Raw genomic sequence first — 17770 nt, 5'->3', positions numbered from 1 at the left:
GTGCTATTCTCTCAAACCATCCCACCCTCACCTTCTCCCATGGAGTACAAAAGTCTGTTCTTTATATTTGTGTCTCTTTTGCTGTCTTGAATCTAGTGTCATCATTACCTACTTTCTAAATTCCATATATATGTGTTAACATGCTGTATTGGTGTTTTTCTTTCTGACTTCCTTCACTCTGTATGATAGACTCCAGTTTCATCCACCTCATTAGAACATATTCAAATACATTCTTTTTAATAGCTGAGTAATATCCTATTGTGTATATGTAGCACAGCATTCTTATCCATTTGTCTGCCGATGGACATCTAGGTTGCGTCCATGTCCTGGCTATTGTAAACAGTGTTCTGATGAACATTGGCGTACACGTGTTTCTTTCAATTGTGGTTTCCTTGGTGTGTATGCCCAACATTGGGATTGCTGAGTTGTATGGCAGTTCTGTTTTCAGTTTTTTAAGGAATCTCCACACTGTTCTCCATAGTGGCTGTACGAGTTTGCATTCCCACCAACAGTGTAAGAGGGTTCCCTTTTCTCCACACTCTCCCCCCCATTTATTGTTTGTAGACTTTTGGATAGCAGCCATCCTGACTGGCGTGTAATGGTACCTCATTGTGGTTTTGATTTGCATTTCTCTGATAATGAGTGATGTTGAGCATCTTTTCATGTGTTTGTTAGCCATCTGTATGTCTTCTTTGGAGAAATGTCTGTTTAGATCTTTGGCCCATTTTTTGATTGGGTCGTTTACTTTTCTGTATTGTTGCTTGTATATTTTTGAGATTAATTCTTTGTCAGTTGCTTCATTTGCTATTATTTTCTTCCATTCTGAAGGCTGTCTTTTCACCTTGCTTATAGTTTCCTTAGTTGTGCAAAAGCTTTTAAGTTTCATTAGGTCCCATTTGTTTATTCTTGCTTTTATTTCCAATACTCTGGGGGGTGGGTCATAGAGGATCTTGCTGTGATTTATGTCGGAGAGTGCTTTGCCTATGTTCTCCTCTAGGAGTTTTATAGTTTCTGGTCTTACATTTAGATCTTTAATCTATTTTGAGTTTATTTTTGTGTATGGTGTTAGAAAGTGTTCTAGTTTCATTCTTTTACAAGTGGTTGACCAGTTTTCCCAGCACCACTTGTTAAAGAGATTGTCTTTCCTGCATTGGATACTGTAGTTATCTTTGTCACAGATAAGGTGTCCATAGGTATGTGGATTTATCTCTGGGCTTTCTATTCAGTTCCATTGATCTATATTTCTGTCTTTGTGCTGTGCCAGTACCATACTGTCTTGATGGCTGTAGCTTTGTAGTATAGTCTGAAGCCAGGCAGGTTGGTTTCTCTAGTTCCATTCTTCTTTCTCAAGATTGCTTTGGCTATTTGAGGTTTTTTATATTTCCATACAAATTGTGAAATTATTTGTTCTAGTTCTCTGAAAAATACCGTTGGTAGGTTGATAGGGATTGCATTGAAACTATAAGTTGCTTTGGGTAGTATACTCATTTTCACTATATTGACTCTTCCAGTCCATGAACATGATATATTTCTGCATCTGTTTGTGTCTTTGGTTTCTTTCATCAGTGTTTATAGTTTTGTATATATAGGTCTTTTGTTTCTTTAGGTAGATTTATTCCTACATATTTTATTCTTTTTGTTGCAATGGTGAATGGAATTGTTTACTTAATTTCTCTTTCTGCTTTCTCATTATTAGTGTATATGAAATCAAGGGATTTCTGTGTGTTAATTTTATATCCTGCAACTTTACTGTATTCATTGATTAGCTCTAGTAATTTTATGGTGGAGTCTTTAGGGTTTTCTATGTAGAGGATCATGTCATCTGCAAACAGTGAGAATTTTACTTCTTCTTTTCCAATCTGGATTCCTTTTGTTTCTTTTTCTTCTCTGATTGTTGTAGCTAAAACTTCCAAAACTATGTTGAATAGTAGTGATGAGAGTGGACACCCTTGTCTTGTTCCTGACTATATGGGAAATGCTTTCAATTTTTCACCATTGAGGATAATGTTTGCTGTGGGTTTATCATATATAGCTTTTATTATGTTAAGGTATGTTCCTTCTATGCCTGCTTTCTGGAGGGTTTTTTTTTTTTTATCATAAATGGATGTTGAATTTTGTCAAAGGCTTTCTTGTATTTATTGAGATAATCATATGGTTTTTAATTTTTCAATTTGTTAATGTGGTATCACATTGATTGATTTGCAGATATTGAAGAATCCTTGCATCTGTGGGATAAAGTCCACTTGGTCATGATTTATGATCTTTTTAATATGTTGTTGGATTCTGTTTGCAAGGATTTTGTTAAGGATTTTTGCATCTGTGTTCATCAGCAGTATTGGCCTGTAGTTTTCTTTTTTTGTGACATCTTTGATTTTGGTATTAGAGTGATGGTGGCCTCATAGAATGAGTTTGGCAGTGTACCTTCCTCTGCAATTTTCTGGAAGAGTTTCGGTAAGGTAGGTGTTAGCTCTGCTCTAAATTTTTGGTAGAATTCAGCTGTTAAGCTGTCTGGTCCTGGGCTTTTGTTTGTTGGAAGGTTTTTTATTACAATTTCAATTTCCATGCTTGTGATGGGTATGTTAAGGTTTTCTATTTCTTCCTGGTTCAGTTTTGGAAAGTTATACTTTTCTAAGAATTCATCCATTTCTTCCAAGTTGTCCTTTTTATTGGCATATAGTTGCTGATAGTAGTCTCGTATGATTCTTTGTATTTCTGTGTTGTCTGTTGTGATTTCTCCATTTTCATTTCTAATTTTTTTGATTTGATTCTTCTCCCTTTTTTTCTTGATGAGTCTGGCTAATGGTTTGTCTATTTTATTCATCTGTTCAAAGAACCAGCTTTTAGTTTTGTTGATTTCTGCTATAGTCTCCTTTGTTTCTTTTTCATTTGTTTCTGCCCTAATTTTTATGATTTCTTTCCTTCTACTAACTCTGGGTTTCTTCATTTCTTCTTTTTTTAGTTGCTTTAGGTGTAAAGTTAGGTTATTTATTTGATTTCTCTCATTTCTTGAGGTAAGCTTGTAATGCTATGAGCCTTCCCCTTAGCACTGCTTTTACTGAATCCTATAGGTTTGGGGTTGTTATGTTTTCATTTTCATTTGTTTCTATGCATATTTTGATTTCTTCTGTGATTTGTTGGTTATTCAGAAGTGTGTTGTTTAGCCTCCATATGTTTGCTTTTTAATAGATTCCCCCCCCCCCCATAGTTGATATCTAATCTGACCTCACTGTGACCAGAAAAGGTGCTTGGAATGATTTCAAATTTTTTTGAATTTACCAAGGCTATATTTATGGCCCATGATGTGATCTATCCTGAAGAATGTTCCATGTGCACTTGAGAAAAAGGTGAAATTCATTGTTTTGGGGTGAAATATCCTATAGACATCAGTGCAGTTGAGAAAAAGGTGAAATTCATTGTTTTGGGGTGAAATATCCTGTAGACATCAATTAGATCTAACTGATGCATTGCACCATTTAAAGTTTGTGTTTCCTTGTGTTTCCTTCCTTTTCTTTTTAGTTGATCTATCCATAGGTGTGAGTGGGGTATAAAGTCTCCCACTATTTTTGTGTAACTGTTAATTTCCCCTTTCATACTTGTTAGCATTTGCCTTACATATTGCGGTGCTTCTATGTTGGGTGCATGTATATTTATAATTATTATATCTTCTTCTTGTATTGGTCATTTGCTCATTATGTAGTGTCCTTCTTTGTCTCTTTTCACAGTCTTTATTTCAAAGTCTACTTTATCTGATATGAGTATTGATACTCCTGTTTTCTTTTGGTATCCGTTTGCATGAAATATCTTTTTCCCGCCCTTCACTTTCAGTCTGTGTGTTTCCCTTATGTTGAAGTGGGTCTCTTGTAGACAACATATATAGGGTTCTTGTTTTTGTTTCCATTCAGCCAGTCTCTGTCTTTTGGTTGGGGCATTCAACCCATTTACATTTAACATAATTATTGATAAGTATGATCCCATTGCCATTTACTTTGTTGTTTTGGGTTCAAGTTTATAAACCTTTTCTCTATTTCCTGACTAGAGAAGATCATTTAGCATTTGTTGAAGAGCTGGTTTGGTGGTGCTGAATTCTCTCCACTTTTGTCTGTAAAGCTTTTGAATTCTCCTTCATATTTGAATGAGATCCTTGCTGTGTATAGTAATCTGGGTTGTGGGTTTTTCTCTTTCATCACGTAAAGAATGTCCTGCCATTCCCTTCTGGCCTGAAGACTTTCTATTGAAAGATCAGTTGTTAACCTTATGGGAATCCCCTTGTATGTTATTTGTTTCTTTTCTCTTGCTGCTTTTAATATTTGCTCTTTGTGTTTGATCTTCATTAATTTAGATTAGTATGTGCCTTTGGGTGTTTCACCTTGGAATTATCCTGTTTGGGACTCTCTGGGTTTCTTGGACTTGGGTAGCTATTTCCTTCCCCATTTTAGGGAAGTTTTCAACTATTACCTCCTCAAGTATTTTGTCATGTCCTTTCTTTTTGTCTTCTTCTGGGACTTCTATGATTTGAAGTTGGGGTGTTTAATATTGTCCCAGAGGTCTCTGAGGTTGTCCTCATTTCTTTTCATTCTTTTTTCCTCTCTGCTTCTTTTATTATTTCCATCATTCTTTTTTCCTCTCTGCTTCTTTTATTTCCATCATTCTATCTTCCACCTCACTTATCCTATCTTCTGCCTCAATTATTCTACTGTTGGTTCCCTCCAAAGTGCTTTTGATCTCAGTTATTGCATTATGCATTATATATTGACTCTTTTTTATTTCTTCTAGAACTGTGTTAAATGTTTCATGCGTCTTCTCAATTCTTGTTTCCAGTCTATTTATCTGTAACTCCATTTTGTTTTCAAGATTTTGGATCATCTTTACTATCATTATTCTGAATTTTTTTTCAGATGGACTCCCTATTTCCTCCTCTTTTGTTTGGTTTGGTGGGTATTTATCATGGGAGCCTGCTGACAGTTTGGTGGAGGATGCTGTCTCTGGGGCCAAGATTGCCCCTTGCTTCTGGCTCTGGCTGTCACCCGCCTGCCTCTCTGCCTCCAGTGGGAGATGGGCCAGTCCACAGCTGGCTAGCTCTCCTTTGGCATTCACTCACTCCTTTGTTCTGTGATCAGGTCAGGCTGTGACTTAGGTTAGAGCTTTTTGTGGGAAAGTTCTCTCTCTCTCTCTTTCTTTTTTCTCTCTCTGGCTATCCCACAGTTTGGGTTGCTATCTCATGTTAGCTCCCTCAGATTTACCTCAGGGCATTCAGGCCCAGTTCTTACCCTAAGCATGCAATCTGAATCTCCCTGCTCAGCCCCCACTCACTGGTGGCAGGCACAAGCATCTGGACTACTTCTCTGCTGGGAGTTGCAGTTAAGTGTATTCTGTGGGTTGTTGTTGTTTTTTTTTTTTTTTCTCCCTCCCAGATTGTTGCCCTCTGAGATTCCAAAACTCCCCACAGACCCACTGGTGAGAGGGTTTCCTGGTGTTTGGAAACTTCTCCTCCTTCACGACTCCCTCCCCGGGATGGGTATCCATCCCTAACTGTTTTGTCTCTTTGTCTTTTATATTTTATCCTACCTCCTTTCAAAGAGAATGGGCTCCCTTTCTGGGTATCTTGTGTCCTCCGTCAGCATTCAGAAGTTGTTTTGTGGAAGTTGCTTGTCATTCAAATGATCTTTTGATGAATTTGTGGGGGAGAAAGTGGTCTCCCTGCCCTATTGCTCCATCATCTTAGGACCGCCCCCTCTATACTATCCTTAAATATGCTATGTACTTGACTTCTAAGTCTGAAGCTTTGTTTATTCTCATCTTTTGGCCTATTCTCTGCTTTTGTTTTTGCTGTTTTTCAGTTTAGATCTTGATTATTATGTTGCTTTCCAGTTGACTTGTTGTTTCTTTAATCTAGGATTATAACCTGAACATGATCAACTCCACTATACCTTTTGGAAGAGAGGGGCCAGACCTTTCTTCCTGGTCCACTCTGTGTGGTCAGGCAAAAGACAATGTAATTCAGAGTTAGAAAATATAGCTTGGAGGGTCAGTTTCTATTCATACTATGTGTGTAATCTTGGGCAAGGGATAACTGAGTCTGTATTGTTTTTCAGACCTGTGATGTACCTCAATATCCTATGTGTGTGGTGGGTCCCATATAAGTACCATTTGTTAAAAATAATGATGTGTTTTGAATCATTGTCACATTGAGATGCTGGGTGTCACAAGTGCAGCTACTATACAGGAATGAAGAGTCTGAGGCCATATGGTAGGAAGGGAGGTCTGAATAGAATACAGGAATGTTTCCAAGGTGAGGATTAGGGTGGATAGTCACTTTATTATGTAGAACAAACAAACCAAAAAAGGGATTATGATCTCAAGTCAGATTTTAACCAGTGTACATGCCTTTGAGCCAGCATTTATTGATGATAGGAGAGTAGAGTGTATGTAAGGGCAGGAGAAGATATCAGAGAGTCATGTGGTTCAACTGGGCTCCAGTCACACCTTTAGTTCCCTAGAAAGCCAAAGCAGAAGCCCAGTTGTATGGATTAGGCCAAATTGAGAGATGGTCTAACATTTGACCAAATAAGCTTACTTACTTCATCTACATTTCTAAGCTAGAGCTTCTGGATCTGAAGCAAATATTAACTCCCAGTGAAACTATTAAGTGGCTTCTGAGTAAGTTAGTTTGTCCTCTGTGCTCTCTTAACACCATGTTAAAATATCTAAAATTGAGTTTAACATAATAGTCTTTCCAATTTTTATGTCTATTTTCCCTTTATATCATGGGCTCCTTAAAGCCATGCATAAAATTGCTTTCAGCTTTATGTCTTAATACTTAGGACAGTGCCTGGCATAGGTACATAAGAAATTCTTACTGAAAAAAATGGTTGGTTGAATGAACTAACAAAACTCTATTCCTATGCCCTAAAATATACCTCTGAATACTGTTTAGCCATCCTGAAAATGCATACTTTTGTCCTATAACTAATCAAGTTAGGGATGATTCGATGTCTGTGACAGATGATGGGGTAAGAATAAGGTAGAAGTTGAGGATATTTCTCCACCTTCCTTAGCTTTCTTCTAAAATATTTGAACCAAAATCTCTATCCCAAATAAGGGCACAGTGCCCCACACTGGGATGCCTCTGGTTCCTTCTAGTACAGTACAAGGAAAGCAATTTCAACTATTTATTCTACCAACTGAGAAATGGAATATTTGCTGCCATATCAGTAAACAAAGGATGCCACAGTCATCAGCAGTTGCAGCCATCACAGATGATAAGCAGGTGAGCCCAGAGGGAACTCAGGATGGAAAGAATATCTGCCATCGAGGAGCCACCACATTGCAGCCACTCCCTATGGTGAGCCCTGAGGAAACTCAGGATGTGACCAAAACACAAGATACTGTCCCCAGATAGGTGATGTGCATATCAAAGGAATGATTTCAGGGATCCAAGACTTTTGCATCTTCCCATTCATAGAAAAGTGCTGAATTCCTTAACTTGGTATATCTGGTTTTCATTAACAGTAATCTTTTGATGTTCAGACTACCTGCCTTTTCTTATAAAACTTCCATATGATTGGGCTTCTCCCCTTGCCTCCTGGGAGCAGTTCTCTCCGGGTCACTGGAGATGCTTCCGTATGGGCTTGAAGTCCTAATAATTCCCACCAAATAAAATGTAACTCTCAAGTTTTAGGTTGGGAGTGTTCTTTAAGGCTACACAGTTAAGGGCACATCTTGCTCTTAAAGTTGATTAATAATTAATTATGTGAATATCACATTGTAAGACTCAATAAAATGGACCAGGAAGACAAGAAAGTACTTGAAATTTTTTCTTGGCATCATGTTTTCCATTGAGGACATTAATGAAGAAATTGTCTATAATTACTTTGCTTTACAATGATTCTATCAGTTTTCTTAGAAAGCACTTTGCTTGGGAAAATGTTTTGTCTGCATTAGTTTGAAGGCCTTTTGGATTAATCAGACAGTTGATGATCCAGAAGTGTTCAGCAGGCCCAGATTTCACTGCCAGTAAACACAGAGAAGTATTTTCCCCCAAACTTAACTTGTAACAAAGAATAAGATTTATCAGACTTTTTTCTAAAATCCGGAGTTAGGGACTTTGCTCAAGTAGGACATTTTTGCTTAATCTTCACACCCTCCTATTTCAGAGTGCTGAATAACCAAGTAAGCCAAGAGAAGATTATACTAAAAATGGTGCTCTCAGAATTGTGAACTTATTCAGTGGAGATTTTACAGGAACCTCAGGGGATTTTATTCAAAATTGAACTTGAATAATTTTCAATAATACTTTCTGGTTTTGGAAAACTGCCTCTCAAAGTTTCTTTCTTCTTTTTCAATGTGAATAAAGAAAAGTAACTTATATATTAGAAAAAAATGTAGAATTAAAAGAATCTTGGGGATTTAAATCCTTAAGCTGTTAGTTTGGGTTGATGACAAGATTTCTGATAATGGTTGTTTTGGGAAAAGTATATTCAAATATAGGATTCTGCAAAATCCATTCATTTGACAAAACTGTGTTTGACAGAAGTGCATGGAGTGCCTGGTCTGTAACAGGCTTTGTCAGTTTCCAGGCACCCTTGGTAATAATTTGCAGTAGGGCCAATCAGTTCATCTTTGTGGTTTCTCTTAGGTAGAACTCAGAAGCCCGAATTTAGAGAAAGAAACCTGTGGCATTACCCAAGATGTGTAAGAGAATGAGATAGTAATCGATTCAAAATGGAGAGTGTGCATGGTAGAAGTGGTTAGTCTCATTTTGAAATAAATACTTTTGCATATTTAGCAGATAAATACTTCCAAAAATTTAGCACTTAACAAATATTTAGTGGATCTGTTTACCTGCCCATCAGTGATTCAAGCATAAGAAATATAAAGATGAACCATCTGATCAAAAGACTGCCCTCAAAAAGCTTTACTTACATTTTGGTGGTGAAAGATATGTGAAAACATAATTATAAATTTATTGCTAAGTGGTAATGGAGAAAAATCACTGTCCCAGGATGCTCTTCCTCCACACATCTGCATGGTGCCTCCATCATCCGTCCTCCCAGAGAGGCTGTCTCAGAAACCCAATGTAAAACAGTGCCACCCCCATACTTTGTCCCCCTGTACAACTTTTTAATCACCACTTAGCAATATATTTGCAGTCATGTTTCCCTTTATCTTTTACCACTAAAATGTAAGCAAAGCTGCTTGAGGGCAGAGTCTCGATCAGTTTGTTCATCTTAATATTTCTTGTGTTGGATCACTGATGTGGCAGGTAATAGGGGCCACTAAATATTTGCTGAATGGAAGTATGTATTGCACAACAAGAGATAAATAGTGTCAGAATGCTGGCTTTACTACTGTGGAAGAGTTGAAATCTGACTAGAGGTAACAGTGAGAAAAGTGCAAATAACATGAAAGGGTATGGAGAGGTGAAAAGCAGACAAACATTTAGAATTATAGAGGTGAGGATTATGGATTTAGAGATCTAAGAGAGAGAATATGGAGGCTAAAGTAAGGCTGCTTGAAGTAGCAGATCATTGGAATTTATGAAGTTCAGAGACTATGAGACAAAGATGACTGGGGAGAAATCAACACATGGCTAATAAATAACTTAGGATTACTATGGTGGATGGTGGGAGGGGAAAACTGTTGAAGAAGGCAAGAGTAAACCCATACAAGGGACTAAAAGGGTGGAATCAACATCTGCTGAGCTCCTCTTTTGTTGTTGTTTTTTCACTCAGTCATATTCAACTCTTCTTGCAAGCCCATGGACTATAGCCTGCCGGGCTCCTCTGTCCATGGGATTCTCCAGGCAAGAATACTGGAGCAGGTAGTCATTCTCTTCTCCAGGTGATCTTCCCAACCCAGAGATCAAACCTATGTCTCTTGCCTTAGTAGGTGGATTCTTTATCACTGAGTCACCCTCCCTATGTGAAGAGCTGACTCATTTGAAAAGACCCTGATGCTGGGAAAGATTGAGGGCAGGAGGAGACGGGGACGACAGAGGATGAGATGGTTGGATGGCATCACCAACTCAATGGACATGGGTTTGGGTGAACTCTGGGAGTTGGTGATGGACAGGGAGGCCTGGCGTGCTGCAGTTCATGGTGTCGCAAAGAGTAGGACATGATTGAGCGACTGAACTGAACACCCTCCCTATTTTATTCCTCCAATTATTAATTCCTCTAATTATTATTCAGTTTTTTCAGAGGAGAACTTATTATTCAGTTTTTTCAGAGAAGAAGTCTGCCACTCACAGGGTCAAATGCCTAGAGTTCCATAACTAATAGGCAGCACAGCCAGAATTAAAATGCCCCCCTGTATGGCTTTAAGTGCCATGTTTACTTTAAAAGATCATGTCGCCTTCCCACTCCTTTCCTCTTGGTGCTACGTCCTCGACTTTTTTTTTTTTTTTCATATTTTCTTTATGCTGTTTAACTTATTCCCATTGTCCTAAACATGAGATAGCTTAAAATTTCAAAATAGCCATTCCAAGCATTTTTCTTCCTTTTCCTCTAGTGTGGAGGAAGAGTTAAGAAATCTAAAAGGAACATAAGGTAAACTCCTTTGCAAGATCAGCAGGATATTTAGCTAGTATTTTCTGTGCATAAAGGAGAAAAAAGCATCTGAGAACAAATCATAATAATAAAGAGAAAATGGTGTCAACATTTGTTTTTAAAAATAAGTGCACTATAACTTGAATTTCGAGAATTTAGCCTAGGAAAATTACATCTCCATTAAACTTAAAATACCCTGGTTCCTAAAGATTTAGCTACTGCCTGCAAAATGCCCCATGTGACATATTTAGGAGTTATGAGGATAATAGTTGTTAAGAAAATCTCTAGGAGGTTCCAAAAGGATTGAAGTGATTTAGGCATAAAATAAAATGTTAGCCAAGTATGTGGCAACAGTGTAATATGTACTTTTAAGTATTTTTTTGGACTGGCTAAAGGACAAAATAGAAGAATTCAAGGTATACAGAGCCTGTTTTTTTGAAGGGAAAAATGAAGCAGAGTATTCTATTATGCTGATGATCACAGGTTTGAAATAATAGTCACAAGCTGACATCTGGGCATTCATCAAACTTTACTGTAGTGTGATTTTTGCATAGATATGCTTATAGATGGCTATTTGTTAGATCTGTAGTTGAGATTATGTATAATGGAGACATAGTTATGACTTTTTAATTACCTTTATGATGCCTGTTGGTTTCATTTACTTTTATAAAGTTGTATTTCCACTGTTCATTTCTGGGCTTAGTTCTATAATAACACAGTGGCAGATTACAATTAAAGCTTTCAAGTTATTAAATCAGGTCTCCACAGAAAAGTGAAGTGGGCTATGAACAACTAGCTGAGAAAAAAAAATCTACCTACTCAAAAACATTGTCTAATCAACTTATCTATATGTGGTACTATGCTCTGAGTCACGAAATGAAAAATGGTGGACATGTCCTTGCCTTCATGGTGGTGGTGGGCAGTGCAGACCATGAACACCCATATGCACATGTTTTCCCCAGTGGCTCTGTGGTAAAGAATCTGCCTGCAATGCATGAGCAGTCACAGGAGTCAGAAGTTCGACCCTCAGGTCGGGAAGATCCCCTGGATGGGGGCATGGCAAATCACTCCAGTATTCTTGCCTGGAGAATCCCATGCACAGAGGAGCCTGGAGGACTATAGTCCACTGGGTCACAAAGAGACGGTCATGACTGAAGTGCAATATCTGTATCTGTATAATATGCTATTGAAATTAGGGCTATGAAGAAATTAAAATAGGCTAAGAGATGAGAAGGTAACAGGGGAATGAAGATTCAGAATGATGCTAATTTAGGTAGGTTAGTCAGAACTGTTTCTCTACAAAGGTAATTGAGTAGAATTGATTTAGTCAGTTAATTGGAGGTGAGAGGAAAGAAATAAGTTATTAGGCACTTACTAGACTTCAGGCATTTTGCAAAGCATTGTTCTTCATTGGATATTTCAAGCAGTACATATAACAAAACAATATAAGGATTGAAAAGTTAGTCACACAGTCATGCCCAACTCTTTGCAATCCCATGGACTATAGCCTGCTAGGCTCCGCTGTCCTTGAAATTCTCCAGGCAAGAGTACTGGAATGGGTTCCCATTTCTTTCTCCGGGGAGTATAAGGATCACTGCACTCATTTTTAAAAATAATTTATTGGAGTAGAGTTGCTTTACTGTGTTGTGTTAGTTTCTGTTGTACAGAAAAGTGAATCAGATAAACATAAACAAATATCCCCTCTTTTCTGGGTTCCCTTCCCAGTTTTTCAGCACAGAGCATTTGAAGAGCTCCCTGTGTTGTGTGGTAGGCTTTCATTAGTTACCTACTTTATAGGTAATATCACTAGTGTATATGTGTCAGTCCCAGTCTCCCAAGGGTAGAGAGTAGTTACTAGTAGAGGGACTCATTGTGTGAGTCTTGAAAGAGTTATTCAGAATCACAGTTCCTGGGAGTAATGGGTTATTGAAGGCTGCTGTAACAAATTAGCCACAAATTGGGTGTCTTAAAACAAATGGAAATATGCTCTCTCACAGTTCTGGAGGCTAGAAGTCTGAAGTCAGTGTCATTGGAAATCAAGGTGTCTGTGGAGTCTCTGGAGGCTCTAGAGGAGAATCTGTTTTCTTGACTCTTCCAGCCTCTGGTGGCTGCTGACACTCTTTGACTTGTGGCTACTTTGCTGCAGTCTCTACCTTCCTGTTCACATGTGTGTGTGTGTGTGTGTGTGTGTGTGTATGTATGTGAAAATTTCCTCCGCCTCTCCAAGGACATATGTGATTACACTTAGGGCCTACCTGGAGAAACCAGAATAATCTCATCATCTCAATATCCTTGATTTATATCTGTGAAGGCTTTTCCCCCCACATGTCAGTTCAGTTCAGTCACTCACTCATGTCCGATTCTGCGACCTGCATGAACTGTGGTGCATGTAAGGTAGCACTTATACGTTCTATGGATTAGGATGTGATTATTTCTCAGAGGGTCATTTTTCAACCTGCAGTAAAGATTAAAATCTATGATACAGAAGATGGGACAAAGCAGATGTTTGGAGGCCTTAATCATCAGGGTTTGGGTTCAGGTTGAGAAAGTGAAAGAGTCTGAAGGAAGTCATTGAATAAATAGTATTGGCTTTGCACTGCTTTTTGACAATATTACTGCTCATCCATCCATTCATTGTTCATTATGTATTTGGTTAATCTCTGTGCTAGAAACTGGGAGAACGTAATGGTGGGATGATAGCTATGATTTCTGACCTTGTGAAGCTTGAAATCTACTGGTGCATGTATGCATGCTAACTTGCTTCAGTGTCTGACTCTTTGCAGTGCTATCGACTGTAGCCCACAAGGCTGCTCTGTCCTTGGCATTCTCCAGGCAAGAATACTGGAGTGTGTTGCTGTCCCTTCCTTTAGGGGATCTTCCCGACCCAGGGATCAAACCCGCTGCCTGTCTCCTGCATTGGTAGGCAGATTCTTTACCATCAGTAAAGATTCTTTACCACCTGGCAAGTCTAATCTACTGGTGGAGTCCTGCTTAATAAAAGGAAAAAAAAATCACACAGATCAACCATGGGAATTGATACTGTAATAATGCTCTGAAGACATATACAAGATGCCTATAGAACTGACAAACGTACATGAAGTATTCTAACAGTGCTGAATTTCTGTACATAATCTGTAAAATAACTAGTTTGTCCTTTCTGTAACTGTTGCTAAGGTGGTGATGGTACTGGTGATTTTAATTTTCACTAACACAAAAATACATTCTTTATGCCTCGAGTGGGCATAGAGAATAGAATGAGAAAGACTAGAGATCTTGTCAAGAAAATTAGAGATACCAAGGGAACATTTCATGCAAAGATGGGCTCAATAAAGGACATAAATGGTATGGACCTAACAGAAGCAGAAGATAAGAAGAGGTGGCAAGAATACATAGAAGAACTGTACAAAAAAGATGTTCACGACCTAGATAATCATGATGATATGATCATTCACTTAGAGCCAGACATCCTGGAATGTGAAGTCAAGTGGGCTTTAGGAAGCATCACTAGGGACAAAGCTAGTGGAGGTGATGGAATTCCAGTTGAGCTATTTCAAATCCTAAAAGATGATGCTGTGAAAGTGCGGCCCTCAATATGCCAGCAAATTTGGAAAACTCAACAGTGGCCACAGGACTGGAAAAGGTCAGTTTTCATTCTAATCCCAAAGAAATGCAATGCCAAAGAATGCTGAAACTACTGCACAGTTTCACTCATCTCACACGCTGGTGAAGTAATGCTCAAAATTCTCCAAGCCAGGCTTTAACAGTACATGAACTTTGAACTTCCTGATGTTCAAGGTGGTTTTAGAAAAGGCAGAGGAACCAGAGATCAAATTGCCAACATCTGCTGGATCATCAAGAAAGCAAGAGAGTTCCAGAAAAACATCTATTTCTGCTTTATTGACTATGCCAAAGCCTTTGACTGTGTGGATTACAATAAACTGTGGAAAATTCTGAAAGAGATGAGAATACCAGACCACCTGACCTGCCTCTTGAGAAAACTATATGCAGGTCAGGAAGCAACAGTTAGAACTGGACATGGAACAACAGACTGGTTCCAAATAGGAAAAGGAGTACATCAAGGCTGTATATTGTCACCATGTTTATTTAACTTATATACAGAGTACATCATGAGAAACGCTGTGTTGGATGAAGCACAAGCTGGAATCAAGATTGCCAGGAGAAATATCAATAACCTCAGATATGCAGATGACACCACCCTTATGGTAAGCAGAAAGTGAAGAAGAACTAAAGAGCCTCTTGATGAAAGTGAAAGAGGAGAGTGAAAAAGTTGTCTTAAAGCTCAACATTCAGAAAGCTAACATCATGGCATCTGGTCCCATCACTTCATAGAAAATAGATGGGGAATCAGAGGCTGACTTTATTTTTGGGGGGCTCCAAAATCACTGCAGATGGTGATTGCAGCCATGAAATTAAAAGATACTCCTTGGAAGATAAATTATGACCAACGTACACAGCATATTAAAAAGCAGAGACGTTAGTTTGCCAACAAAGGTCCATCTAGTCAAGGCTATGGTTTTTCCAGTAGTCATACATGAATGTGAGAGTTGGACTATTAAAAAAAGCTGAGTGCTAAAGAACTGATGCTTTTGAGCTGTGGCATTGGAGGAGACTCTTGAGAGTCCCTTGGACTGCAAGGAGATTCAGTCAGTCCATCCTAAGGGAGGTCAATCCTGAGTGTTCATTGGAAGGACTGATGTTGAAGCTGAAACTCCAATACTTGGGCCACCTGATGTGAAGAGCTGACTCATTTGAAAAGATCCTTATTCTGGGAAAAATTAATTGAAGGAGCCAGATATTTGGGTGCTGAGATTATTTATTTATTGTATATATTAATGGATCATAGGAGTAAGCTGCCAACACAAAATTGAAGGGGACGACAGAGGATGAGATGGTTGGATGGTATCACCGACTCAATGGACATGAGTTTGAGTTAACTCCAGGAGTTGGTGATGGACAGGGAGGCCTGGCATATTGTATTCCGTGGAGTCGCACAGAGTCGGACATGACTGAGCAACTGAACTGAACTGAATTGATGCCTTGAGTTCCTTAAGATTTCTTGGCATGCTATCTTTGACAATGTGATATCTGAACTGAGATCTCACGGATACATAGTAATTAACTTGCCAAAAGATGGAAGGAACCAGAGAAGAACATTGTGGACAGACATGAAATTCTAGGGTGAAAAGAACAGTGCTTTGAGGGGATGGAACAAGGACCAATGCAGCTAGTTTGGAGAGAGCTCAAGGGAGACACATAGGAGATGGACCTGGAGATGTGGGCAGAAGATGCTGAGGGCTCTCCAGGCCACAGTAAGATGTTGCTTCTTATTATAAAGGTTTTGAAAACTAAAGGAAGAGTATTTGGGGGGTGGTTTGTGTGCATTTTACAGTTTCTGCATTTTAAACTTTACCTAAAGTAAAATTCTTTCTTTCTGTTATACAGTTTAAAAAATGCATACAGTCTTGGAAATTATACTCACGGTCAAAAACACAGATCAGTTCCAACAGCCCCTCCACCCCAGTTCCTCCTCATACTGTGCCTTTTTAGTCAACCCCTTCCCCTTTCTCTGACCTCTGACAAGTACTTGTTAAACAAAGAAGTATTATTCAAGTGAGAAATATGATAGCCTAACACTGTGGTAGCATAAAATTTGGAGAGGACATATATTTGAGAGATATTTGGGAGCCAGAATCAAGGGAATATGGTGATAATAAAATAAGTATTTTAATTTTGGGAGGAGAGGGTGAGAAGTGTTCAGAAGGTTCTTAAGTCTCTGGCTTGGATAACTAGAAGACTGGGGTGGGGGTGTCCCTTTAAGAAGTGGAAGGGCAACTATTGTATTAACAATTAAGAGTAGACAGAGGTTAAGTTCAGTTTATGGGGCCATTGAAATATCCAAGACCGATGGGTAGTTGGGAGGATTTGGGATCTCAAGCTCATTAGTTATTTGAACAAAAGATTTATATTTGAGAGAGGGAAGATTTTGAAAGGAATCTTAGCCCTTTTTTTTTCATGGCATAATAACATTTTTTTGTGAAGATAAAATTCACTAGGTGCAAACTCTCTATTAGGCATTGTTTCAAGTATACATATATCTAATCTTGTAAGCAACCTAAAGTGTAAAACACTTCTATTTTACTAATGAGAAACTAAGACATAGAGCAATTAAGATACATGACCAAGGTTTCACAACTCTTTAGACTCAGAGTTGGTAATGAAAGAGCTATATCTTAAACTCAGTTAGTAAAGACTCATTCACATGCATTTTTTTTTGATGGTTAAGGCAGTGGTACATGCTATAGGAAGCTAATCATAATTGTCTCTGGAACTTTTAACAATGTAAACATAATGTGTATTCATTGCTCCTTCCACTTTGCCTGCTTATCAAAGCAGGGGAGCAGGACTTGGAGACTTTTTTGAGATATTTCTAGCTAATTTTGATATGTCTCTCCTTCCCTCCTTCAACATCACACACCACCACTTTGAAACACATGTAAATTGACATCTCCCAGGTTGGTGACTGGTGCTGAGATTATTGTATATATTAATGGATCATAGGAGTAAGCTGCCAACACAAGTTGACGAACAGCTATTTTGAGCTAGAGTAGGTATCTGGGCACTGATGCCCATTAGAAGATGGCATTTTTACATCAGGCTGCATTATATAGATCAGGTGTTGGCCAGTAATGTTACAACATTGAATTTATAGGGATAAATTTTGAATGAATAGGTAAAATTAGGGTTGATTACAGTATAGGCTGGTTCCAAATAGGAAAAGGAGTACATCAAGGCTGTATATTGTTACCCTGCTTATTTAACTTATATGCAGAGTACATCATGAGAAACACTGGGCTGGAAGAAGCACAAGCTGGAATCAAGATTGCCTGGAGAAATATCAATAACCTCAGATATGCAGATGATACCACCCTTACGCAGAAAGTGAAGAACTAAAGAGCCTCCTGATGAAAGTGAAAGAGGAGAGTGAAAAAGTTGGCTAAAAGCTCAACATTCAGAAAACTAACATCATGGCATCTGGTCCCATCACTTCATGGCAAATAGATGGGGAAACAGTGGACACAGTGGCTGAGTTTATTTTTCTGGGCTCCAAAATCACTGGAGATGGTGATTGCAGCCATGAAATTAAAAGACACTCTTTGGAAGGAAAGTTACGACCAACCTAGATAGCATATTAAAAAGCAGAG

This window comes from Muntiacus reevesi, chromosome 8 (genome assembly GCF_963930625.1).
Source record: "Muntiacus reevesi chromosome 8, mMunRee1.1, whole genome shotgun sequence".
Taxonomy (NCBI): domain Eukaryota; kingdom Metazoa; phylum Chordata; class Mammalia; order Artiodactyla; family Cervidae; genus Muntiacus; species Muntiacus reevesi.
This window is presented reverse-complemented; position numbering follows the sequence as displayed.